Source organism: Dermacentor variabilis, chromosome 2 (genome assembly GCF_050947875.1).
Source record: "Dermacentor variabilis isolate Ectoservices chromosome 2, ASM5094787v1, whole genome shotgun sequence".
Classification (NCBI taxonomy): domain Eukaryota; kingdom Metazoa; phylum Arthropoda; class Arachnida; order Ixodida; family Ixodidae; genus Dermacentor; species Dermacentor variabilis.
The window spans coordinates 174432926-174460178 of NC_134569.1; the positions used below are offsets into that span (position 1 = coordinate 174432926).

At 48.9% G+C, this 27253-nt stretch overlaps 1 long non-coding RNA gene across 1 annotated transcript in view; it reads right to left on the reverse strand.

Annotated features, from left to right (window-relative positions):
* LOC142571080 (uncharacterized) overlaps window positions 1–27253 on the reverse strand; it is a 47442-nt gene that overhangs the window by 13001 nt on the left and 7188 nt on the right. The window contains exon 2 of the long non-coding RNA XR_012825748.1: window positions 58–215. This is a non-coding gene — a long non-coding RNA (uncharacterized LOC142571080). The remainder of the gene's footprint in view (window positions 1–57; window positions 216–27253) is intronic.

The window sequence follows — 27253 nt, forward strand, 5'->3', positions numbered from 1 at the left end:
GAAACTACTTCTCACCACCACGTTGAAGCAGCAAGAAATGAGCCCTTGGTTACTTACATCATTGGAGTTTTTTCCGCCAGTGCATAGAGCAGATGTCGAAAACGAGCATGCCAGGTACTTCCAAACCTGCTATAGACTTGAACTGACTTACAGTCCTCGCCTCGTTCGTAATTTTGAATTTTTACATAGTACGGTATAGTATTGTTTTTGAAAATCTGGAAAGGAAATGGCGGATAAACAATAGCTTTTATAGGGCTCTACAGCACACGTGTGTACCCAGGAAAAGAAATTCTGCGCGAGGAGGTTGTTTGACGCATAAAAGTTGTTTCAGACGCACGCTGTCATTATCAAAATGCATATGTGATAAGTGACTAAGATGACTACTTCTATTTTGTACTTCCCAATAGTCACCCTACAATACCTTACTGAAAATGAGTGCATTTGGTGATATTTATTACGGCAGATATTGCAAATACCTAGGATAACCTATCGTACAAAACGAACGCGCATATGTAGTATTTATTTCTTATTTATATTGTCGCAGTACAACGCGGACAGTGGACAGGGAGACGTTGAAGAATTGTAGGACAACTTGTTTAAATATAAAACAGGCCAGAGGCACGTCTTCTTCGTCCTCGCCGAATCCCACTGACGCATTAGATGAAGTCCGTTAATGTCCCTATCTTCGTTGTCGTCTGTACAGAAGAATAGACGCGTCATTGCTCCCTCCCTGAGAGAGCATCGTCCCGATGGTAGACCAGAAGTGTCACTTGGGGAAGTAATGGTCTCTCGCTTAGTTATTCGCTCACATACGGCTTCATGCGGGCAGCGTGCACAAGTTCTGGACGGTGCGTGTGGCGCCGCGTACAATTGGGACTATCGGGGACGACCTCGTGCGTGACGTCACTGAGTCGGCGCAATACTCGATATGGTCCGAAGTATCGCTTTAACAGCTTCTCGGAGATACCTCGTTTCCGTATTGGTGTCCAAATCCACACTCTGTCGCCGACATCATAGATTACTATTCGACGGTGGATATCATAGCGCCCTGCATCGTAGTCTTGCTGCTGGCAGGTCCGCAAGCGCGCGAATTGCCGAGCCTCTTCTGCGCGTTGCGTAAACACATCGGCGTGCGTATCAGTGTCGTCAAAGTCATCTGGAAGCATCACATCCAACATCGTTTGTACATCCCGTCCATGAACGACGGTGAACGGAGTCATGCGCGTCGTCTCTTGTTTCGCCGTGTTATATGCAAAGGTGATATACGATAGGATGTCGTCCCAAATTTTATGTTCAACATCCATTTCACATCCAAATTGTTTTGTTTAGCCGTTCTGTTAATCCGTTGGTTTGTGGATGGCAGGCGGTTGATTTCCGATGCGCCGTTTCACTTAGCAGCAAGACGTGATCTAAAAGCGCAGCCGTGAATGCGGTTCCTCGGTCTGTTATTCCGACGGTTGGTGCACCGTGTCGAAACACAATGTACTCAATGAAAAAGCGCGCCACCTCGGCTGCTGTGCTTCTCTGGATTGCCTTTGTTTGAGCTTAACGTGTGAGATAGTCGGTTGCTACGATAACAAAGCGATTCCCTGCAGTAGACGTAGGAAGTGGACCCAATACACCCATTCCCATTTGGTCAAATGGACTTCGAGAAACCTGGACGGTTTGCAGGAGGCCGGCTTGTTTCGACTTGGGCGACTTGCACCTCGGCCAGTCGAGGCAAGTGCGGGCGTGATGTTTCACGGTGATGTTAAGTCTCGACCAGTAGCACCTCTGTTGAACTCTGGCCAACGTTCTCGTGTAGCCTAAGGGACCAGAAGTCACCTCATTGTGAGATGCTTGAAGTACTTCCGTACGAAGAGCTGCAGGAATGACGAGTAGATAGGGGGACCCGGTCGAAGAAAAGTTTCTTTTGCAGATGACTTTGGCCAGAAAACAAAACAACAACAGTCCTCTTGCAAAAACTATAGGCGGTTTCGCAGATCTGCCCTTTAAGTAATTGATGAGTCCAAGAAACTCAGGCTCGTCCCGTTGTTGTTGAGCGATGGTGGATGTGTCGAGAACACAAATAAATGCTGAGTCTTCTTCGGGTGGAGCAGACGAGTCTGTGGGCGATCAAAACAGGCAGGCAGCATGCGTATGTTGTTTCCCCGACTTGTACTTGAAAGTCATGTCAAACTCTTGCAGCCGTAGGGCCCAACGCGCCAGTCGTCTCGAAGGGTCTTTCAGGTTTGTCAGCAAACAGAATCAATGGTGGTAGCTGATAACTGTGAAGTGGCGGCCACACAAATATAAGCGAAATTTCATAACCGCCCATACTACGGCGAGGCATTCCTTCTCAGTTGTGGATTAATTAGCCTTTGTGCGTGAAAGTGTTCGGCTTGCATAGGCAAGTACTCTTTCTGTGCCCCCTTGCCGCTGCACAAGAACAGCTCCCAAGCCAACATTGCTGGCATCAGCGTGGAGCAATGTAGGAGCGATCTCATCAAAGTGAGCAAGCACTGGAGCTGTCTGAAGATGTTCCCGCAAGTCATTGAATGCCCCTTGCTCTTCGTCGTTTATACAAAAGCAACGTCGTCTTTCGCAAGACGAGTTAACGGCGACGCAATGCTAGCAAAGTCCGCAATAAACCGCCGGTAATAGGCACAGAGGCCCAGGAGGCGCCTGACAGCCTTTTTATTGGATGGTACGGGAAACTGTGCTACGGCGACAATTTTCTGAGGCTCTGGGCCAACACATGCGTGGTTGACAACGTGACCGAGAAACTGTAGTTCCGCGGAGCTAAAGTGGCACTTCTCCGGCTTCAGGGTGAGGCCAGCGGACCGGATGGACTGCAGAACTGCTTCAAGCCGTTCGAGGTGTTCTTCAAAAGTTGCGGAGAACACGATGACGTCGTCCAGGTACACTAAGCAGGTTTTCCACTTCAGACCCGAAAGCACAGTAACTATGAGACCTTGCAATGTAGCAGGGGCACAGCACAAGCCTGAAGGCTAGACTATAAATTCGTATAGGCCGTCTGCCGTCACAAAAGCACTTTTTCAGGGTCGCAAGACCTAGCTCGATTAGCCAATATCCGTTTTTTAAGTCCACTGAAGAGAAGTAACGCGCTTGACGAAGCCTGTCGAGTGACTCATCTATACGGGGAAGCGGGTGCACGTCTTTCTTTGTCACTTGATTTAGTTTTCGGCAGCCCAAGCAGAAACGCAAGCTGCCGTCTTTTTTTCTTAACTAGAACTACAGTGGATGATCAGGGACTCGTTGATGGTTGAATCACGTCGTCTTCCAGCAGTTTTATCACTTGTTGTTTTATGGCTTCACGTTCTGTGGGAGCCACACGATACGGATTTTGGTGAATTAGTCTTGCCGTATCCTCTGTAATTATCCAATGCTTCTTTATAGGCGTCCGTCCCACGCTGGACGTCGACGCAAAGCAGTAATTGAACTTCGACAGTAGCGTGAAAGCCGCGCTCATTCGTGCTGCGACAAAGCAGTGCTGACGTGAAGTGCAAAAGCTGGGTCTTGCGTAGGTGCTTCTTCGAGTAGCGAACAGCAGCCGCAAACATCCGCAACGTCATGAAAAGAAGCCACAGCCCCGCCCTTTGGAAGGTACCGTAGCTCTGTGCTAAAATTGGTTAGTAACAAGTTAGTGCGCCAGTCGGTGACATTTGCGATTCCTCGTGCGACCGAGATGCTGTGAGTAAGCAACAACATGGTTATTCGGTCGGCAACTCCCTCGCAACGCAATGGAGCGTCACATGCTACCGAAACAAGGGTACCTGATCGAGGTGGGATGACGATGTCGTCTTCTGCTAGACGAAAGAAGTTGCGTTGCGGCGATAAGCAATGGACTAAACCAGGGCTCTTATAAAACATCACCCTACGGTCCGGAATCTTAATTACGGCGCCATATTCTTTCATGTAATCCATTCCAATAATCAAATCTTTACAGCACACAGGAAGAATGAAGAAAGTGGCACGAAATAATAATCCCAGAAGCTAATTCTAGCAGCACACCTTCCAATAGGCATCAGTAATTGCCCGCCTGCCGTCCTCATGTGGGGTCCCGTTCATGGCCTCTTTAATTTCCTCATGCGGAGGACGAGTTCCTGACTCATTATAGAGAAGTCGGCACCAGTGTCGACTAACGCTGTCACCGGCTCTCCATCCACCAAAACATCAATGTCGCCGCTAACAATTTCTTCGGTGTCGGCGTTTTTTGGCTTCACGTCGTTCTGCGGAGAGAGTGTCGGGGGCTTTATATTGTCTTGCGGTGGGCCTGCAACCTTACCCCCAGAGGTCGCCGCCTTCAGTTTCCCCGGCGTGGGCTGGGCGAAGTTCGTCCTCGGAGGTCAGCAAAGGTACGTCCAGTAGGGGAAGGCATCTGACGTGGAGGGGTTGGAAAGCGTGACCGACGGCCGAAATAGGATTGAACATGCGGCACAGATTCGTCATTCGGGTGCGCTATTGGAGGTCTCTGAAATCAGTGTCGTCGCGGCGTAGCATGGAGTCGTCATTTGCACGTCGACCATAGGACCACGGACGAAAAGGTGGAAATGGTGTGTCGCGGTGGCAGCAATTACGCGAAATATAGCCGGCGCCTCCGCAGTGAAAACACAGTGGGCGCCTATCGACGGTGCGCCATGAGTTGGTTCTCCGAAATTGCGGCCGTCCCGTAGTGTCGTTTTGCGGAATTGACCGAGGCGCTGTGAACGGAGGCTGGTGGTATGACTGTAGCTGCGTAACGGGTGCGCGCCTCGAAACCTCCTCTTGCGGCGGCGACCAAGGAGCGACAGTCGGAGGCTGGTAGTACGGCGGTGTGTTTGTAACGGGTGGTGGACATCGGAGAGCGGCTGCGTAGGTAATGGGACGCTAGTGATCTTGAAGATCGGCTGCCGGTACGCCTGCCTGTATTCGTCACGCACCACTCCGGCGATTGACGCTACGGGTCTATCCACTGTCGGTGTCAGAATCTTTTGAATTTCTTCTCTGACGAGTTCGGGTGATCAATTCCCGCAAGGCGTTCTGATTCTCTGATTCTGGATATTCTGATATTCTGATTCTGGTGCTGGTGGAAAGTCGATCGTACTGTCGGCATCTCTGATGAAGGGCCCGCTCATAGCGGTAGCCTGTTTGATAACGTCAGCGACGGTGACTGGTAGATTCCGCACAAGTCCCGCGAACAACTGCTCTCTTACACCTCGCATGAGGTAGTGCAACTTTCTTTCTTCAATCATGTTCGGGTCGGCTCTACGACAGAGGCGGGCCATGTCCTCGGCGAACATCGTGACCGACTCATTAGATTGTTGCACCCGTAGCTCCATCATCTGCTGGGCACGGTCGCGTCGGTCGGCACTCGCAAAAGTATCCGTCATTTTCTGACGAAAGTGATTCCATGTCGTTAGGCTAGCTTCGGGGTTTTCGTACCAAGTACGGCGACTGCCGTCAAGGGCGAAATAGACGTGGGAGAGCTTTTGCAGCTCAGTACACTGATTAATCTGTGCGACGCGTTCATATTTGTCAAGCCAGTCTTGAATGTCTTGGAAGACTCTTCCGCAATAGCGATCGGGAACCAGAGGATGCAGAGCGTTTACTTGCTGTAAACTGGAAAACCGGCTACTTCGGGGTGCTTGCGGTCGGCTGGTTTTGGCCATAGCGAGATGTGTGGAGCTCCTGGAGACCGGTGCTTCAAGAGGGGAGAACTCCGGGGCAAGGCCTAGCAGTCGACGACTAAAGTGATTCACGGGTGTCGTAACTGGTGATAACGCGTCGGGGCCAGAGAAACGACTCCCAGAAGGACTCCCGAGCATCATGCGCGGTCAGTACCTCGCACCTCCACCAGTGTCGCTGTTCAACGCTAACAGTAGACAGGGAGACGTTCAAGAACCGCAGGACAACTTGTTCAAATACAAAACAGGCCAGAGACACGTCTTCTTCGTCCTCGCCGAATCCCACTGACCCACTAGATGAAGTCTGTTAATGTCGTTATCTTCCTTGTCGTCTGCATAGATGAATAGACGCGTCAATATATTTACGCATGATGCAGCCACGTTTGCGGCCACAGAAGGAGCGATCAAACATACAAAAATGAAAAAAAATCAATATATATATATATATATACGCGCAGGTACAGTAGTAGAGCAGTAGCTTACAGGTTTTTGTTATGCGAACGACATTGTGTTGTTAGCTAACAAGCAAAGTGATACGCAACGTATGGCTAATATCTGGCGACAGGATGGCGAGAATTTAGCACTGAAATTTAGCTTGATAAAATAAGGTGTACATGGAATTCATTAAGAACAGTTAAAGGCAGTGTCAATAGAAGGTCGGGAAATACCATTGGTAAAATAATATAAGTACCTAGATATGGGAAAACGAATGAAAAAAATATAAGGAAAGTGGAAAACAAAACAGCGAAAGGGCACCGAAATGCGGCCATAATGAAGCGGCGAGGCCTATGGGGATACAATAGGTACGAGGAGCTCCAGGGAATGTGGGAATGTGCAATGGATTTATTATTCACCTATGGAAATACGGTTGTCTGCTTGAAATCAGGGGTACAATCAGGACGCCGTGGCAACCGAAGGTCAGGGGGACGCCTTGCATTGGGCGCTCACGGAAGACTACAAATGAAGCTGTGCAAGGTGATATGGGCTGGACAAGTTTCGAAGGGATCAAAGCTCAGAGTAAAATTGTATTATAAAGAACGACTTAGAAACGTGGAAGAAAGTAAATGGGTTGGGAGAGTGTTCAGATATTTGTACAAGAAAAAAACACTGATTCACAATTGAAGAAAGGTAATAAGAGGCTTACGAGCAAGTATGAGACCGGTATTGAGAGCAACATGGAAACAAAGACCGTCAAGTATAAATTCAGAGAAGCTGAGATAATCCCGTGGGTGGCGGCAATGGACTAGAAATGACCAACACTTAAAAGGAAAAAACGAAATCAGAATAGAAAAAAATGTGATACTTCAAAGGGAAGTTCATTACTTTTCGAAGCGAGAGGAGGATGCTTAGACCACGCACTTAGAAAGCGAGATCCAAGGAAAAAGAAGCAGATGCTTCTTGCGATAAAGCTAGGGAAACGATGGAGATTGGCCGCTCTAACGTTGAGCTATTCCAAGCTTTTCTATTCCAATTCTGCGATCAGCGCAGTATGATTGGCGAATAAAATTTCAGGCCACTCACGCTTCGCCTTTTTCTCATGCACACGCAAATGCCGAAAAAACGCCATCTGATATGACGTGGGCACACTGATTATGCATGATTATACCCAACAAAAGAAAAATATTCATTTCTGAATGGAGGACCTTTTCGCCGTAATACTTTGCCATTGATTAAACGTTTTAAGACGGCGCCCACTATGCCTGTCTGTCACGCGACGTCACAAAAGCGCGAAAACTTACTGTGCAAAGGTGACGTGTCGCATTAAATACCCATTATTGTGCCGAACAAAACTGAATTCTGTTCTGAATAGCCAGAAGCTGGGGCCCTATAACGTAAACCTATTCCATTAAGTTTTTTTTTCCAATCTCCTGATGTCAAATTTGCGTAACCGCCGACGCCAGCAAGGGGCGGTGATCCGCAGCGTTGCCTGAACAGCCCAATCAAATGCTCTCTTAGTTCATAGGAGGTCGCTTTTCTATGCTTTCAAAATGAATACCGTTGCCTATATTGAGCAGTTTTTCGTTTTTATTGGCTACCAGGAGGCGAGGGAAAGCTCAAGTGGAGAGGGTTTCGATAGGGCCGAGCCAGCGTGCCGAAAATGGATAACCGGAGGTTGAGAATACTACTGAAACGGATCCTCAGAAGAGTTGCCGAAAGTGCTCGAAAACGTTATACGGCCAGGCAAATGTTTTATTGCAAACAAACAAACCTATGCTCTCCTGCAGGTGCGAGTAGCGAGTGCATGAGCGATCGGCGGCAGCTATCTTTTATTCCTTTTGGAACGGGGAGCCTGCAGCTCTTCAGAAAAAAAATGCAGTTTTCTTCGGCATATTAATGCATCTTTAATGCGTATGCGTCAATTTGAAGCGGTGAGTTTTCATGGTATTGTAACGTCACGTTACAGGCAGGTGAAGTGAGTGCAGCCAGAAAAATTTTGACCCATAGCAGAGGGCTAATGGCGAGAAGGCGCCGAATCAGAAATACCTATTTTTCTTTTGTTATGTCCAATCATGCATAATCAGTGTGTACCTGTCGTAGCAGATGGGAAGGAATAGAAGGTGGCTGCCCGCGGATTAATCTGGCACTAGCTACTCCGAGCGGCCGGGGAGCATGCATTTATTTGCATATAATAAACATTTTTCTGTGGCAGTAGAACGTTATCGAGCCCTTTCGGCATGTATAGAACATCTCTTTGCCAACTATTCTTCGCCGAGGATTCGTTCTGGCGGCATCTTTAACGTTCCGTTTCACGCCGCCGTGATTTTCACCAACCGCTGGAAGCTATGTAAGGGGAAGCGATCAATCGTGGATGCCGGCACTACGCTTTTCATCCGGTTATCTACTTTTACTGTGTTGGCTCGATTCTATCGAACCCCTCTGCACTTGATTATCCTCCTCGCCTCTTTTCAGCCAATTCTAAATGAAAATCTGCTCAATGTAGGCAATGCTGTTCGCTTTGAATGAAAAAAAAAGTTTCCTCCTATAAACGGGTAGAGCGTTTGTTTGGACATTTCAAGGAACGCTGCGGGTTACCGCCCTATGCTTGCGTCCGTGGCTACGTAAATTTCGCGTCCGGTGATTGGAATAAAAACATATTGGAATAGTTTTGCGGTATAGAACCGCACGTTTTATTAGAATGCGACGATATCTGCCCAAAATCGATTTACGGAGCTCTGGCATCCTTCAAGCCCTCGGGTTCAGCGAGAGCATAGGAAAAGCAAACATGTCCGCAGTATAGATTAGTAAGAGGCGATTAGAAGATTTCCCGAAGATAAGTAGGCAAGCGGCAAAACTATTGAAGCTTACAAAAACAATGCTCCCATTAGGAGTTTAGAAAGGTTGGTGATGGAAATTCTTCGTGAGATTTTCTTTCCTCTCTTTCTTTTTTCACAACCAGAATCAGAAACAGGATTTATTGTTAGAAGTTGGGTCTGATTACAGGTATTTAGTATGCAGAAAGAGGTCCCATAATCAAAGACTGTACCGGAACATGCTGCACGAGAACAGTTATGATAGTTGACATCTCAAAGCAAAAGTAGCATGTAATACATATAATAAGGTACTATACGAGCAAAAGGAAATGAACGGTAACAGAGCAAATTACAGAATTGATTAGAAATAACAACAAGGTTTAGCTTATCTCATGCTAGCAAGAAGAATTGTATGGGAAGAAAATACCAGTAGCTTATTTACAAGAACAAAACAAAAAGAAAGAAAAAAAGGAAAACTAAGGACAAAAGGCCCCTACAGCAATTTTCTCATTAGTATATCAATAATAAATACATTTTAGTTTCCTTTTGAATTGGTGTAAAATCTTTCATTATGTTTCATTTCATTCATTCAGTTTTTCATTCAGTTCATTATGAATTTCATTTCATAAGTTTTCATTCAGTTTTTCATTATGAGAGGTAGTCTTCCGTACTGATATAGAAGTGAATTCCACGGTTTGCTTACCGTAGTGAGTGCGGATTCTTGGTAAAATATCATTGTTATACAACGCGAATTTGTTGGTAGTATGAATTGTTAGGTTAGATGGTGAAAATGTGATCGATGGTACGTCATTATGCAGAAATCTGTACAAAAAATGCCTAGGCTCCATTTAGTGTGCCGAGAAATAGTAAGGATGCCATTAATGTGTGGCAAGGAAGGGGCGTTAGAAAAGCGAAAACTACACGTAAATACCCTGATGGCTTGGTTCAGAACAGTCCGCGGAGACGCAATATGACTATTATAGGTGTTGCCGCATCATATTAAACCATAAGTGATATGAAAGTGGACAAAAGAGTGGTTGGGTGAGAGCAATGCGGTACGTGCGAAGTAAGGGCGTGCTTTAATTTAGATGCGTATACCGTAAGCTCATTCCTTTTTTATGTGAGCAATATGATTGTGATACTTAAGATTATAATCAGGTAGAATGCCAAGGATACATGAAGATGAACTTTCATGAAGGCAGTGGGCACCTAAACTGATAGGTGGAATGGAGACTATGTTTCCCAGATGTAAAGAGAATACAACAAATTTAGTCCTAGTTGCATTAATAGGTAACATGTTCACATTACACCACCTTAGAATGTCTTCTAAGTCAGCACTTAGCTTAATAACAAGATATGAGATATCTTTACCAAAGGTGAATATTGTGCTATCATCAGTGTACAGGATGCGTTTTGTCGAAGTCAGTTAGGTAAATTATTATACATATAAACGAAAAACAGAAGTGGCCCCAGGATGGAACCCTCAGACACACCGATGTTAGTAGTTCGCTGTCGGGAATGAGCACTGGAAACAGAAAAACTCGAACTTGCATATTTAACTAGCTCTTTAGTAACGAAAAGGCAGGGCCGCAAATCCCACTTGCTTCAAACCTAGAGAATATGATATTATTATTTATGCTATGAAATTCTTGCGTTAGACTGATAAAAACTGAGGCGGCGAGAAATCCCACGTTGATTAACTTAGGTAGGGCAATAGGTAATATAATAAAAACAACTTCCATCCATCCATCTGGATGATGCTACTAAATTTAGCAACGCGTGACGAGTTCATAACGGTGCAGCTCAGCAGTACATTTTTCCATCCGAGCAGGAGTGGTCGCATTTAGGAGTGCTCACTATGATCATGGTATATACAATTCGCCGAAATCAAACCGACGCCCATAATGAGTTGCAAGGCGTACGAGTTTGTGATTTATTGCAAAAATTTAGCCATTCTTTGGCTATGGCACATCTTTGTTCAACACGCAAAGCTTAGAAATGGCGTGAAGGGACTGTGACAGCCAGACAAATGGACACGCAACCCATTTTACATAAAAAGCACGCGCTGGTCTCCATGGAGCACAAGTCGACTGAGTGAATCGCGCGAGCCTATTGGAGCATTACACTATTACACTATTGGAGCATTAGACCTTAGGACCTGGCCTAGCAGTATCAAATGTTAAGCATGTAAACTTTGAAATGTTTGAATATATGTAGCTTCTACATTCCGTTACGTCATTTCTGTACCCTAGTGCCCACAACCCTAAGCAGCGCGCCCACAGGAAGTTTCACATACACCAATGAGGATATACTCCTGATAAACCTACCCAATTGTTTTTGTAAAAGTCTTTCTTTTAGAGTTCAAGCATAGGACTTTATTTGGGACAAATAAATATTGCTCTTAAAAGTGCCATCTACGTGCGGATAGGGAAAGCAGGTCCAAAGAGGAAAAGAAGAAATTAAGGTTCCCGCTCTCATCAAACCCAGGGAGTCTGCAAAACCAAGATTTGTTACATAGCATAATTTGTGTATTGTGGAAACATTTGAATTGAAAATAATCTGAAATGCGAGAGCGGGGCAGCACAACCTGGTAGCCATAATAGGAAAAAAGATAAATTCAGGCAATCATTGAAAAATAACTTTAAATTGAAGAGCATAACTAAGAAAGTTGCAGAAACCGTATTCAGAACGGCAAAAAAATCTTTGTCAAGCACTAAGAGGCCTACTAAAACAGGCAGTTTATTTCGGCGTTATGGTACCTTATAGCCTGTACAAAATGCTGGGGGCACAGACTAAAAGCCAAAGGCTTGACGGGGTCTGTGCCCGTTAATTGCAATTTGACAGGGGCAACAAACAGGAAATGTTTGTATGTCACAAGATTACAATACCAAAATTATACATCTGAAAAATAAAACTATAAGTGTTGAAATTAACAGTAAAGAGGAAATACTTTAGTTTTTTGCAGGACATCAAAATTTATGAGAGAGAGAGAGAGAGAGAGACAACTTCATGTAGTTGCCTGCAGAACGACACCATGACTAAATGGCGCCGTGACGCGGGCCCTGACGTCTTCTCAGCGGGTGGTCTCTACTCAACTCCAGCGCGTGTTACTCCCGCGGTTGGTCGCCCTGTGGGGCAGCGTTCCGTCGGTTTCGCTCGGCCTTTGTCTTTCAAGAGCCGCCGAGACCTGCTGGACGGCCCAGGTTTGGCTTTCGTGGTCGTAGCATTCCGCCGCAGCCGCGAGTCGCGGAGGAATCGCTGTACTTGTCGAAGCCTCATTGGGGAACTTGGTGCAATCCCATAGGATGTGCGTCAAGGTGGCCCTCTCCCGCTGGCACACGCGGCACACATCACTCACATATAATTTAGGGTATAGATGAGTCATTAATACTGGGGTAGGTAAAGAACCAGTTTGCAATTGTCTGAACAGCACCGCCTCCGCTCGGCTCAGCCCCGGGTGCGGGGGTGGGAAAGTCCTTCGAGCCAGGCGGTGGAACTGGGTAAGTTCGTTGAACGTCGTAATGCGGTCCTTGGCACTACACCACGTTGGACGGTCGGTTGCAGCGGCGCGGTTGGTTAGCGCTCGCGCCACTGCGTGTGCCGTCTCGTTGTGGTTATCGTGCTTCTCGGACGCATCGTTGCCCGCGTGCGCCGGGAACCACTTGATTCTAACACACCGATTCTGTCGTTGCAGGTCAGCCGAGCACAGAACGCGCACAGCCTCACCGCACACTGCCCTTTGCATAATTCCGCACTGCACTTCGGGAATCGCACAACACCGTCTGGCACCCGGGGTCGGCAATGGCCAGGGCAATGGCCACCTCCTCCGCCTGACACGCCTCGCGGACCCGTAAGCTCGCCGCTGCCCTCGTCGCGCCGGACGACGCCTCGATGACGGTAGCCACGAACGTCGCGCAGTCTCCCTGGTATTCTGCCGCATCCACGAACCTTGCGTGCTCGTCCTTGGCGTGAAAGTCGATGAGGGCCTTGGCCCTCGCCGCTCTTCTCTCCTTGTTGTACTCCGGGTTCATGTTTCTCGGGATGAGGTCCACCCGAATCCGGCGCCGGGTTCCGTCCGGGACAGAAACGTCGCTACTCGCCGCTTTCGCTCCGGGCGTGAAGCCCAAGTATTGAAGTATGCGCCTGCCGGCTTCGGTCATAGAGAGCCGCTCCAGCTGGGCGGTCCGTTGCGCTTCCGCAATTTCGTCGAGGGTATTGTGTACCCCCAGGCTCAGCAGCTTGTTGGTGCTCGTACACTCGAGTAGTCCGAGCGCCGCCTTGTAAGCTCGGCGTATCAGGGCGTCGATTTTATTCCTTTCACATTGCATCCAGTTGTGGAAGGCTGCAACGTAGGTGACGTGGCTGATTACGAAGGAGTGCACAAGCCGAATCAAGCTTTCCTCCTTCATCCCGGCCTTGCGGTTGGCGACCCGTCTGATGAGACGTATTGCGTTGGTAATCTTGGCTGTAAGGCGGGAAATAGTCTCGCCGTTGCCCCGTCGCTTGTCTATGATCATGCCGAGCACCCGGATCTTGTCGACCTCCGGGATCACGTGGCCGTTCCTCGTCACGATCTTGATGGCCTCGTAATCCCTCGCTTCGCTCTTCTTACGTCTGACGTATTTCGGTGGTAACACCAGCAGTTCTGACTTGCTCGGTGAGCAGATCAAACCAGAACCGTTCAGCTGGTCTTCAATCGCGTCGACGGCTTCTTGCAGCGTGCTCTCAATGTGACCATCGCTGCCTCCCGGAACCCACAGCGTGATGTCATCGGCGTAGATGGTGTGCCGGACGCCCTCGACGCGAGAGAGTCGCTTGGCCACCCCGATCATGACGAGGTTGAATAACAACGGCGAGATGACCGAGCCTTGGGGGGTCCCGACACTGCCGAGCCTCTTCTCTTGGAGCCGTAGATCGCCGGCGCAGAGCTCAGTAGTCCGTCCCGTCAGAAAGTCCTTGATATAATTGTATGTTCTTGCGCCCATGTTGAGTCTGGACACCTGGGCTAGGATTGCAGAGTGCTTCACCTTGTCGAAGGCGCTCTGCAGGTCCAGCCCCAGAATGGCCTTGTTGTCTTTCGTTAGGGTATCTTCGTCAATTAAATCTTTCTTCAACAGAATCATCGCGTCTTGGGTGCCGAGGGAACGCCGAAACCCGATGATCGTGGTGGGGTATAGTCCCGACTCCTCCAGGTAATCCTGCCACCTACACATGAGGACGTGCTCCAACACCTTGCCCACGCAGGACGTGAGCGAGATGGGCCGGAGGTTGTCCGTGTTCGGCGGCTTGCCTGGTTTGGGGATGAGTATGGTCTTGGCAGTCTTCCACTGCTGGGGCAGTGACCCCGCACTCCAGCACTTGTTGTAGTAACCGGTGAGGTTTTCGATGGCCACATCGCTGAGGTTCTTGAGCGCTCTGTTCGAGATGTGATCCGGGCCGGCCGCCGACTTGCTGTTTAGTTCGTGCAGGGCCGCTCGCACCTCCTCGACGCTGATGTCGCGGTCAAGCTTCTCGTTGGCTTGACCGCCGTACTCAGGATGCCTTTCCGTGGGTGTAACCGGAAGATACTTGCTGTTTATGCGTCTGATTACTTCAGTTTCCCCGTTTTCCTTGACTGCTCTATGAATGATCTTTGCGAGGCGGTCGCGTTGGTGGGACTTTGTTTTAGTCTCGTCGAGCAGATGCCGCATCAAGTTCCAGGTTTTGCCGCTATGCATCTGCCCGTCCGCAGCATTACAGATTTCGTTCCATTGTTGCGTGCAGAGCAGCCGACAATGAACTTCGATGGCGCGATTCAGCTCCGCCACCTTCTTCCTCAGGCGCCGATTTAGTCGTTGCTTCTTCCACCTGTTAAGGATAGATTGCTTTGCTTCGAATAAGTGCGCGAGGCGGCTGTCAACCTTGTCGACCTGCTCATCCGTTTCTATGATTTTGGTCGCCTCCTTGACCTTCCCCGCGATGTGAGCTGACCATTCTTCTATGTTATTGATTTCCTCCATCTCCGTTGGTAACAGGCTACGGAAGGCATCCCAATCCGTAAAATAATGTTTTCTGGTGTCCTCCGAGGCCTTGACCTCTTCCGGTATGATGACCTCTACGATGTAGTGGTCGCTGCCGAGCTCTGACCCCGTGTTGCGCCAGGAGATATTCCCCTTCTCGTCGTTCTTCACGAACGTGAGGTCCGGCGTCGTATCCCTGGACACAGAGTTCCCAATCCTTGTAGGATCAGTCGGGTCTGTGATGAGGGTGAAGCGCAGGTCTAATGTGTCTTGGAACAGGTCTCGCCCCTTGGCCAATTGCTTGTTATATCCCCATGCCGGGTGTGCCGCGTTGAAGTCCCCGCAGGCGACGAGCCTGTGAGTCCCCGCCACGGTACTGGCTCTGTGAAGGAGCGTCTTGAATTTTTGCTTCCAGTGTGAAGGGCTACTGTAGACGTTAAGCAGAAAGGTGCTGTTCTTTTGTTTCTTGCCCGTAACGACCTCGATGAGAGTGTATTCAATTTTACTATTGTGCAACTCGTGCTCAATGAAGGTGAGTCCCTTGCGAACCAATGTGCATATCCCTCTGCCGCCGCTGACCTTTGGAGACTTGGCGTATACGCGATAACCGGGTAGCGACACTGTATCAGTGCGAGTCTCTTGTATCATGATTATATCAGGCTTGTTTGCTACTTGTGTTATGTGTTGCTGCAAGACTGCCTTCTTGCTAGCGAAACCGTTACAGTTCCAGTGCCAGGTCACGAGACCCTTCACTGCTGTAGTTGTTGTTGTTGGTGGAGCGGCCATGATTGTTGCTGATTGTACTGCCGCGTTATTTGCTGTATTGCGTTCGTTAACTGCTGACACATCCGCTCGATGGCGGCGAACCTGTCGTTAATCATCGTGGTGAACGTTGTCTTAATATAATCTTCGAGCCCATCGAGGTGTTCCTCGATTTGGTCGACCTTGTCTTTCAGGTTGTCCACCCGGTCGTTGAGCTTGCGCTCCTTCAGGTTCTCGATCGCTCGTCTCTTGGGTGCCGGTTCCTTCTCAGCGGATGTTGAGGATAAAGCGCTGCTGATGCTGGGTGTTGGTTCACATGATACCGCTTGGGGCGTTTCGTTATTGGTGGAACGGGTCGTGAGAAGCTTCTTGATTTCCATGATCTCGTTTGCCATCTTGCTAATAGTGGCCTCTTGCCTACTGACTTTCGTCTCGAGCTCGTTGTTTTTGCGCCTGAGTGCCTCGTTGTCTTCCTGCAACATCCTCATCGCCTCGTCTTCCCTCGTCTTGCTCTTGTTGTTGCCATCGACGGTCTTGCTGGTGCTAATGGTCGTTGCGGTGGTCGTTGCGGTATTGGAGGTGGTGGTGGTGGTGGTGGCACCCCCCTGTGCTTTCTTGGCACCGTGCCTTGCTGCATCGGCCCAGCTCACGCGGTCACGTGACTGCGATCGCTTGCGGCTAAGGCTACGCTGTCTACTCTCGCTGGCCCTGCGCTTCGAGACGGAACGTGACGCTCGGCGACCAGCTGGGCCGGCAGGTGTTGCAGTTGCTGACATCAGCGATGGAAATCCCTCAGCTCTGAGAGATGTTCGCTGTTGCTGCTGCGCTTGTTGTTCGGCCATCTTGCGCTCCCATTGTCTCCTTGTAACTACGTATGGGACCTTGAACCTATTCTTGCAAACCTTGTCACCGGTCAGATGTGGCCCTCCGCACAATCGGCAAGTGGGGGTACAACTATGGTCTTCCTTGGGGTCAACGGCCCCGCAAGCAAAGCAAGCCCTCACGTGAGAGTTTGGACAAACGTCGCGGCGGTGGCCCACCTTTCCGCACTGCTTACATACATCGAATTGTTTTCGATATAGGCTGCACTTGGTGAGAACGGGACCATAGCACACGTAATTCGGGACCTTCAGGCCCTTGAAAGCCACGATGACTGTGGTCGAGCTACCAATCCTCTTCGCGCCAAGTGCCAAGGGATTTCTCGAGTTTACAATGTTGCGGTCGATTGCGGCCGTGGAGTCCTCTATTGGGATACCTCTAATAATGCCTTTAACGGTGCCATATGGCGCGGTTTGATATGCGCCAACCACGTGTTCCTTGCCACCAATGCAGATCGATTTTATTTCGGCGTAACGTGAAGCACGTATATCGTCGGGGGTACTCACCACCATGATGTTTTGTTGCAAGTTGGGGCAGAAGGTGTCCGCTGCTCCATCCTCCCTTGATACGTTCGCCGCCCTCATGATGGCTGATGCCACGGTGGCGGTCTGGGTCCTCGCGATGTTAAGGCCTCCCCGAGGCCGCACTATCACCTTGGTCTCCTCCCTCGGTAGAGCGTCCGGCATCCTTGCTGCCCTCGTCGCCGAAGCTTTCACGTTCCTGGCAAAGTTCTTCGTCGTAGGTCTTGACTGGTGAGCGGCAGTCCCCTGGCTGGCCAAGGTCTTCATACGCCGGCCTACATGCGACCAGTCTGCATTGTCGTTGAATTCCTCGGAAGAAATTTCTTCCCCTTGAGTTTCAACACACATCTGGCTAACGCCGGAATTCACCGGGTCCCGAACAATGGACGTCTCCATCTCGGTCGACATGTTTGTATAGCCGCCGCCCAAAGACGACGGCCTTTCCTCGCAGAGGATTGGCCTGGCTATGGGCAGATCCAAGGTGTTCGATTAGGCTTACTGGAACGGCGCCGGCCTCCACGGAAAGTCCCGGGAAATTGGCGAAAAATCGTACCTTTGGTAGCCACCGGTACCGGTTGATGACCCGCACTCTCACAGACACAGTGGTAATAGTTATACCGCGGTAAAAAATAATTAGCACTGCAAAATTGGTCATAAAATCCGGAGCCGATGTGAGCACGTCAGCTCAGACCATGGCTCATACCCGCATTGAAAACTTGGAGATACATTGCAGTACAATATCAAAAATTAACAGCAGTAGCGTTACAGCAAACAATGTTGGTTGTTTAAAAGAGTAGACAATCATTTGTGATCGCGCCAACAAATGACGCGATCATTTGTTGGCCATAGTTAGTACGTGTTCGTGGCCTAAACCAAATAGTGATTCCGCGCGTGTCATAAACATGCACTCTTTCGGTCAAATTAGCAAGTTCTTTAAAGCGCAGATTGTGTGTTTTTATGTCTTTTTGCAGCGTGTCATTAGTAAAGAATCTTACAAGCCCACGACAGGTATTACGTTTAGGTTTTTACAGATGGGCCCTATGTGTGCGTTATACGGAGCATTGACAATAAAACGGACAGCTGTTAAATTTTCTGTAATCTGTAATCTGTAAGAATGTTGAAAATTATGGTGCTTCCCCATACAAGGTACCAATAGCACAGTTTTGAAAGGAAAAGTGAATTATACACCAGTTTTACTTTCTCAGGTAAAAAAAAAAACGTGTATCCTGGCTACGGTAACAAAAATTCATATTCCCCAGCGCGCGTTTACTCTCTGTGCAGGACTGCGTTTATAAGTGTTAATTTCTGAAAGAGGACCCTGATTATGAGAAGAAAGTGTACCAAAGAATAAATATGTGTTTGGAGCGCGTACCGCAGGCATTACCAAATGCTGACTGGGACCTTGCCGCTGTTATTGAAATGTAAGTGTGCTTCATTACGTCCTGCCGGTGCTATCGTTTCTAGCGGTTAGCAATGAAGCTCGACAACCATTAAATGACCCCGTAAGGGGCGATAAAAGCTAGGCATTATGTCAAGATACAAGAAGAAAGCGTGTTGGAAGGGGAAGCATACGGAGATAGTTCATACGTTAGTTGATATTAGGAGAAAAACATTTGAGTGCGCTTAACCTTCACCTTAAAAGGTGGAAGGCGATAGCACTCAGATATTCCTGACTGCTCGTCACGCTTTTATAATGCAGCTGTTGTGACCGTACTGTTTGCCGGGAAACATTGCCAGTGAACGGTATGCACGAAGGCGAGCTTCCTGGTAGGAACGCGGCCTCTGGCGCTGGCCGATCCCTGAGGTCGTGCACAGTCATGCAGCAAAAAAAAAACATCGTTGTTATGGTTCCCGTTATTCTTTAGCACTTTTAATATTTCGGACTGAGAGGATTTGACATAAAAGGCATGCGCTGTGCTTGTTTCATAACATTTGTTGTGGGCTGTCATTCTCAAATTTCCGAGGAATAACATTGTCAAGAAATCAAAACAAGGAATGAGCAACATTCTTGATATAATAATGTGGAAATATAACCCGCATATACCCCATGTCATAGAGCATGGCGTGGCATATGTATATATATATATATATATATATATATATATATATATATATATATATATATATATATATATATATATATATATATATTGTTACGAATGATGTTTGTTTACAGGGCGAAACGAAGTCCGAGATGGAAGCTACAGGCCAGGCCCAGCCGGTGCAGAGTACTCCGAGATCACGCGCGCACACTCTACTTATTCTTTCTCTGCCTCAGTCGCGCAGTGCTGCGACATTTTCCCCTGGCGCAGACGAAGCTCGCTGAGCGAGTTAAAGGGACCTGTGGTTGTATTGCTTGAGTCTGGCCACGTGAGCAATTTGTGTCGCACGTGAACGCCGATTACTTGCCGTCAATTTGGCGACGACATAGTTCACATCACTCAAGCGGCTGAGTATAACGAATGGTCCGGTGCAAGTGGCGAAAAACTTGCGGTACAATCCCTTTTTGCGAGCAGGTGTCCACAACCAAACATAATAACCGGGAGTAAAGCTGACGGGAATATATCACGCATCATAGCGAATCTTGCTGTTGCCTAGTGAGGACAACTTCCTAAGATGCGTCAGTCGACGTGCTTCCTCAGTACGACACAGAGTTTGGGCGATGGAAGGATCTTCTTGGCACGATAAATGTAGAATAGTGTCCAGAAAGCTGTGGGGAGTGCGTGCATACAGCAAAAAGAACGGCGCATATCCAGTAACTTAGTGCTTGGCACTATTGTACGCCTACGTTACAAAAGGTAAGACGGCGTCCCAATTCTTGTGGTCAGCGGCGACATACATTGATAACATGTTGGTAAGGGTTCGATTCGTCCGCTCCGTGAGGCCATTGGTTTGTGGGTGGCAAGGAGTGGAATGCCGATATGCAGAACCACAAAGCCGTAAAAGTTCAACGAATTGCCGTCCACAGTCACTGGTGACAACCCGGGGAGCGCCGTGACGGAGTATGACGTGATGCAACAAAAATCAAGAGACATCTGCTGCAGTGGCGGATGGAAGTGCCGCCGTTTCCGTGTAGCGAGTAAGATAATCTACGCATACTGTAATCCAGCGGTAGCCAGCTGACGTCTTTGGGAGCGGGCCAAGCAAGTCGATGCCGACTTTTTCAAAGGGTTGCGCCGGTGGCCTAACTCATTCTAAATAGCCTGCTGGGGCCGTCGTCGTTTGCTTGTGGCCCTGGCAAACAGTACAGGTGGCGGCATACTGTTTCGTTGTTTTCCAGAGCTTGGGCCAGAAAAATCTCTGTCGAAGTCCGTGTAGTGCGCGTGCAAAGCCTAGGTGCCCGCACGTGATATCGTCATGCATGGAAGGAAGGACAGCAGGGGGCAGATTTTAGGGCACGACTAGAAGCAATGGGGGACCATCCGCCGAGTAATTTTTTTTTGTACAGCAAACCATTACGAAAAGTAAACGGTGTTGTTCCTGCTGGCTGACGTGCAGCTGCCCGTAGGGATTTCAAGGTAGGGTCGCAACGTTGCTCGCTCTCGAAGGTACGCAGGTCTGGAAAGTCGGAAGAGATGGAAACTAGGTAGTCATTGAAGTCATCATCCTCAGCTTGAGTGTGAGGCGAAGGGAGACGCGATAGGCAATCAGCATCCGTGTGACAGCGCCCGCTCTTGTAGTTAACGGAAAAGCTGTATTCTTGAAGGCGCAAAGCCCAGCGGGCCAACCGACCAGACGGGTCACGCAGCCCATCCTGCCAACAGAGTGAATGATGGTCAATCACTATCGTGAATGCGCGGCCATGTAGATACGGACGGAACTTCTGAATGGCGAATATGACTGCTAGGCACTCGAGTTCAGTGACGGTGTAGTTTGTCTCCGCTTTTGTAAGTGTCCGACTAGCGTAGGCAATTACGTGCTCACGGCCATCGCAGAGTTGAACAAGCACAGCCCCAACACCCGCACCGCTGGCGTCAGTGTGCAGCTCAGTTGACGCCTCCGGATCAAAATGCCGCAGTACCGGTCCAAAAGTCAACAAAAATTTCAGCTGTTGAAACGCCGACTCGCAGTCAGCAGTCCACTAATGTGGGGTGTCTTTGTGAAGGAGAGACATGAGGGGAGAGGCAAGCTGTGCGAAAAAAGCACCGGAAATATGAGCCAAGGCCCAAAAAAGCTTCGCAGATCTTTCACGGTTTGTGGCTGCTGGAAGTCGCGAACCGCTGCTATCCTTTCAGGGTCTGGTCGTATGCCGTCTTTGTCGACCAGAAAGCCTAGTAGGAGGGCTTGACGCTCACCGAAATGACGTTTCTTCGAGTTTAAAATAAGGCCAGCTTGCTGGATACAGTCAAGAACGATCGACAGGCGCTGATTGTGCTCGTGAAATGTCCGGCCGTAGATAATGACGTCGTCTAAATAGCACATGCAAATTTCCCGTTTGAGTCCGCGGAGCACGGTATCCTTAAATCGCTGAAATGTCGCTGGAGCGTTGCATAAGTCAAAGGGCATAACGTTGAACTCAAAGAGACCTTCAGGTGTCACGAAGGCTGTCTTCTCCCTGTGTGAGGTTTGCATGGGGATTTGCCAATATCCTGACCGTTAATCAACAGAAGAGACATACGACGCGAAGTGGAGGCAGTCGACAGCGCATTTATTCGTGGTAGGGGTTACACGTCTTTCTTTGTGACGGTCTTTAGGCGGTGATAGTCCACACAGAATCTCCATGAGTTGTCTTTCTTCTTCACTAGGATCACAGGAGCAGCCCAAGGGCTACATGATTCCTGGATCACTCCTTTCTGTAACATTTCTTTGACCTGCTCGGCGATGACTTTTCTCTCTGAAGGTGAAACGCGGTAGGGCTTCTGGCGAATTGGCGTTGCTTGCTCTGTATGGATGCGGTGTTGCATACGAGGCGCCGGTGGTGTATGGGATGCTCGTTGGCCTTGAGTAAAATCAAACACTGTGGCGTAGCGAGCAAGCACAGCTTCCAGCAGACACGGCTCACTAGAAGACAGCGACTTGTTAATCATGCGCTTAAAGTCAGCAGAATTATCATGGTTGGAATTGGGGTTGAATTTCTTTTCGGCAGTTGATATTTCGACCGTTCCGACGCTGACAATTGCTTGGTCATCAAAACTTGCCAGTTTAAGTCCTAGCGGCAATGTTATGGATTGGCTTGAAACGTTCACTGTTCACAAACGAGTACAACCATCAGTGGTGACAATGAGGGAGCGAGGGACCATCGCATTTTTCTTGAGCGCATTGTCATAGTCGGGCTCAGCTAAACCACAAGAACCTGCACGAGGGTGAGAAGTATTCACAGGTACAAACATTGCAATCTGAGGGGGCAAACACACACCTTGTGACACGAAGAGAACGTCGGCGGCATCACTGGTGCTATCTGTCATTGAAGTTCGTGCGTCGCGGCGAAGAGAAATCGCGTCACTTCCACAATCCAAAGTTGCCCTCTACTCACGCAAGAAATCAATTCCTAAAATATTGTCATGCGTTGTATGTTCAAGCACAGTAAATTCACTTCGAAATGTCTGGTCCCCTATCGTAACTGAAACAGAACAAACCCCAAGTGGGCGTAACATTTCCCCACCAACTCCACGAAAGGTAGCGTTCCGATCCCAAGAAAACATAACTTTTTGTGCAAGACGATTTTTGAAGGACAGGCTCATAACAGAAACTGCCGGCCCGGTGTCAACTAAAGCAAAAAGCACTCACATTTTCAACTAAAACACACACATTGTTTTTAAACAATTTTACACAAGGGGATCTTGATGAAGATGAACATATTGTGGCCTCACCTCCGTTAGGCGCACCAGCTAATTTCCCAGCGGCGGCGGTAACAACGAGCGACGACGAGGTGATGGAGAGCGACGTTGTCGTGTCGGTGGTGGTGTCAGGCTGCGATCGAAAACGGGGGAGTCACTGCGGTTCACGCGTCCCTGCTGCAGCCGCTGGAAGGAACTGGGATACGGCCAGGGCTCGTCAGCGGGCACGCGGGGTGTGTAGGAATTAAACCATGGAGCACGATGCTGGTGGCGGTGGCGATACCTAGCAATGTGTCCAGGCACACCGCAGCTGTAGCAAGTGTGGGACTCGCGGCTTGTCGCGGGTGACACCGGTGACATGGGTGTTATGGGTGGAAACGTACTCTCAGGCTGGTTGTAGGAGGGAAGAGCCCGCGGAACAAATCGTTGTGGTGCATCTTGTCGGCGTCCCAGACTTGTCGGTTGCGGTGGCAAATTGCTGCTCTCCGTACGATCAGCATAGGTCCTGTGAGGTTCACGGAAACTCTGAGGCGCCCAGGTGGCCGGTGGCACACGAGAGTGATGATCAAATGCACACTGATGGCACACATGAGCGTCGTCAACAACTTTAAGCCGTTCAAGCTCTTCTTTAACCACTTGCCGAATCACCGAGGAGGTGTCGTCCTGGGTTGGGACGGACGCAATTGCAATAGTAGTAACGTTGTCCAAGCGTCCAAACTTTGGCCCAATCCTTCTCATTTTCAGCGCTTCAAACTCGCGGCAGTGTTTCCTCAGATCAGACGGAGTACTAAGATCTTCCTTCATTATAAGAAAATTATAAACATCTTCAGCGATTCCTTCAAGTAGATGTCCTACTTTGTCTTCGTCTATAATGGTAGCTCTGACGATTCCGCATTATTTCAGAACAACCTCTATGTACGTTGTACACGTTTCGACAGGTAATTGAGCTCGTCGGGAAAGCGTCTGCTCAGCCTTCGTTTTCTTAGAGATCGGGTCCCCGAAGCACGTGGTGAATTCTTCTACAAAATTGTCCCAGCTTGTCAGAACGCTCTCGTGGTTTTCAAACCAGACGCGCGCGGTTCCAGCGAGAAAAAAAAACCACGTTATCGAGCTGCTTCGTAGTGCTCCAGTGGTTGTGGCGACTCACTCTGTTGTAGTGTTTAAGCCAGTCGTTGACGACTTCGTTCGCCTTCCCCGAAAAGGTGGGTGGCTCTCGCAGTGGTGTCCAGTAGCCAGCCTGACCTGCGTGATTGCTGTCTGGTCCGCCACAGGTGGGGTCATCACTGCCTTCTCCGGAATTGGCCATGTCCGCTGCTTGTGGTCGTAAACCGGCCAAGCACCTACTCCGTCGGACAGTTGGTAGAGCTGGGTCGTCCAGGATCGTCCAAGATTTACCACGCACCTCCACCAAAGATGTTACGAATGATGTTGATTTACAGGGTGAAACGAGGTCCGAGATGGAAGCTACAGGCCAGGCCCAGCCCGCGCAGAGTACCCCGAGATCACGCGCGCACACTCTACTTCTTCTTTCTCTGCCTCAGTCGCGCAGGGCTGCGACAATATATATATATATATATATATATATATATATGCGACAGATTTTCATTACTGAGACGCCGGACGTCGATACCGGATTTTCAGCGATAAGGAGGAGCCCTTAACGCTTTCACGTTATTATTGGGCTGGGCCTGCCATGTAATGCGCTGGATAGATAAGCGGTGGGCCACTAGGGTCACACAATGGGTGTTAAATGAAAGGAATGGCACTTGAGAATGGCAGCAGGCTAGGTGGGGTTATGAAATTCGGAAATTTGCATACGCCAGTTGGTACCAGCTACCGCAAGACAGGGGTACTTGGAGATCGCTGAAGATGCCTCCGTCCTACATGGACATAAAATAAACTGGTAAAGGTGATGATGATGATGATGATAAGACTAAGTAAACTGCGTACTAGAACTGCTGAATATATAGAAAAAGACGTCGAACAACGCCATTAGTAGACATTCATATATTGAACTATATTGTGAGCGTACCTTACTCGGCAAGTAATCGGTCGAGCAGACACGCTAAATCGCGGGTGGGAAGCCATAGAATCCTTCACTTTAGGAAAATAATTACATATTTGAATGCGTATGTTTCTTGGTGTAGGTACATTTGTTGCTTCGCTGAGCAATTCCGGCAGATAATAGAGTCGACCACTATGCTATATTTAGGGGTAGGAGACATGGGGAAACACAGTTGTTGTCTAATTATGTCCCGTGTATATGACCTATTCAGCAAGACATCGTCAACTGCGGACACTAATGATCGGGAAGACTGGCGTAGAAGACAATTTTTATTAAAATGTTCCTGAGGCTGAACCACCCTAACGGAAACGTTTGCCAGACATCGATGCTGATTTAGTCAAAAGTGTTCCCATCAACCAACGTTCAGACGTAATGCAATGGCTGAGTCTGTATACGTGCCATCTCCAGATTGGGGCTCCTGAACAAAAAAATATATAGTACTCTGGAACAAGCTTATTGAGTTTTTGCGGAGATTTCAAGTAACTGGTCGCTTTTATTGTACAGCGTCCGTGTAAGGCGATTCGAGAGCTACGGAGTCCGTATCAAAGCACTGTAGCGAGACCTGGTACGAGCTGCTGTTAACACAGGTATGCTGGTCCTAAAGGCGGCCAGTCGCCCTCTGCAGGGCATTGAGTCAGGTGTGACTCGGCAACCAAGTGCATCTGTGCGCATTGTTGCACTAAGATAACCTTGAATTTTACAGAAGCAATGCATGCGTCTTTTACTGAGCATAGTTGCAGGCCATTCCCGACAGCTGAGAGTATAGCTCTCTTGTTCAAGTCACTATTGCATGTGGTCTTTGGCGAGAAAATATTGGGCTCACCGAATAAGGAGTCATTATGGCACCCCTACTTTTACACAGCTCTACTGATTGCAAAAGAACGCGAAGCTGTTATTGCAACTGGCCACACTAAAAATACGTTATACTTCAGTTTTTGTGGTTTAAAGACAAAAATGACTACTCACAATGTTTACATAAATTGTGTTGAATGTTCAGGGAGAAAGGCACCACAATGTTTACCTCTATGTGCTAATCAATGGTGAAATGTATGTTTTTCAACCCAGGTGTCCCGCTTATGTGTAAACGTTCTATAGTATTAAAGCGTTTTCTTTCTTGCGTAAGCGAACCATAAACGGCAGAAATTTGACATCAACATAGAGCGAGGAAAGCGTCGGAGAGGCGCCGGCCAGCGCGGACGCCGTCGAGAAAGCGCGGCCCGACACAGGCCCGACTCCCCGGTTGGTTCAAGTTTAGGCAGAATTACAACACAGCGAGATCTATACTCGAGCAAGGCTACCAGTCATGGTCCCAACAATTGGTTTCTAGCCTTCGCTCCACCGAAACGAAAATTCAGCTTTCCGAGGCGATATCGGACGTGGATAACCACCTCCTCCACCTCTGGGAAGCGCGGCATTGCCTCGTCCGCCGGTGGCGATTAAGGCTCGAATTGCCGAGCTCACCCAGCGGGCGGCCGAGTATGCGGCCCAGATCGCAGACGCCAACTGGGTGGATCGTTGCAACACGGCGGCGCGGCAGATGTCCAGCAGGAATACCTGGCGGAATACCACGCCCTTATCGACCCAACGCAGACACGCACAGAAACTCATAAACATCTGCAACGTGCCATACACAGTTTTCACGGCAATACAACTCAGCTAGCGCACAAGTTACGGGACCAATAATTGTGCACTACCCAGGACCCCTGCGGATCGGCGTACTCTTATGCAGGTTCGGAGAACGCTGAGCTGGATTAGCCGTTCCTGCTCCACGATTTGCGGGCAGCCCTGTCAAAAATGAAACGTGGCACAGCCTCGGGTCGGGACAAAATTACAGTCAAATTACTCGCTAACTTACCCGACCCGGCCTACCAGTCCTTATTGAATTACATAATTCAATCTGGCTCGGGGAAGCGCCACTCCCCAATGATTGGAAACCGCTCTGGTCACTTTCATTCCCAAGCCTCGCAAGGCCATCAACACGGACAACCTTCGCCCCATTTCTCTGATCTCTTGTGGGGCAATCTAATCGAGACGATGGTGCGTGATAGGTTGTCCGAGTTCATGGAAAATCAACACATCTTCGCAGACTTCATGTTCGGATTTCGTCCGCACAGGTCCGCCCAGGATGGTCTGCTACAACTCAATCGGGACATCCTTGACCCGGTCGAATGCCCCACAACGATAAGGTCGCACTCGCCTTAGACTTCAAGGGGGCCTTCGACAACTTTACTCGCGAGGTAATACTCACCCATCTTTCACAAACCGGCTGCGGACGCAACGCGTTGAGATACATTCGGCAATTCTTGACAGATCGTGACTCCTACAATAAAATC